Source organism: Physeter macrocephalus, chromosome 1, assembly GCF_002837175.3.
Source record: "Physeter macrocephalus isolate SW-GA chromosome 1, ASM283717v5, whole genome shotgun sequence".
Classification (NCBI taxonomy): domain Eukaryota; kingdom Metazoa; phylum Chordata; class Mammalia; order Artiodactyla; family Physeteridae; genus Physeter; species Physeter macrocephalus.
In genome coordinates, this window is record NC_041214.2 from 101563448 (window position 1) to 101563985 (window position 538).

Consider the following 538-nt stretch of genomic DNA (forward strand, 5'->3'; position numbering starts at 1 on the left):
CATAGTGGCTGTATCAATTTACATTCCCACCAACAATGCAAGAGGGTTCCCTTTTCTCCACACCCTCTCCAGCATTTGTTGTTTGTAGATTTTCTGATGATGCCCATTCTAACTGGTGTGAGGTTAGAGGTGATACCTCATTGTACTTTTGATTTGCATTCTCTAATAATTAGTGATGTTGAGCAGCTTTTCACATGCTTCTTGGCCTTCTGTATGTCTTCTTTAGAGAAATGTCTATTTAGGTCTTCTGCCCATTTTTGGATTGGATGTTTTCCTCTAAGAGTTTTATAGTGTCCGGTCTTACATTTAGGTCTCTAATCCATTTCGAATTTATTTTTGTGTATGGTGTTAGGGAGTGTTCTCATTTCATTCTTTTACATGTCCAGTTTTCCCAGCACCACTTATTGAAGAAACTGTTTTTTCTCCATTGCATATCCTTGCCTCCTTTGTCATAGATTAGTTGACGATAGGTGCATGGGTTTATCTCTGGGTTTTCTATCTTGTTCCATTGATCTATGTTTCTGTTTTTGTGCCAGTA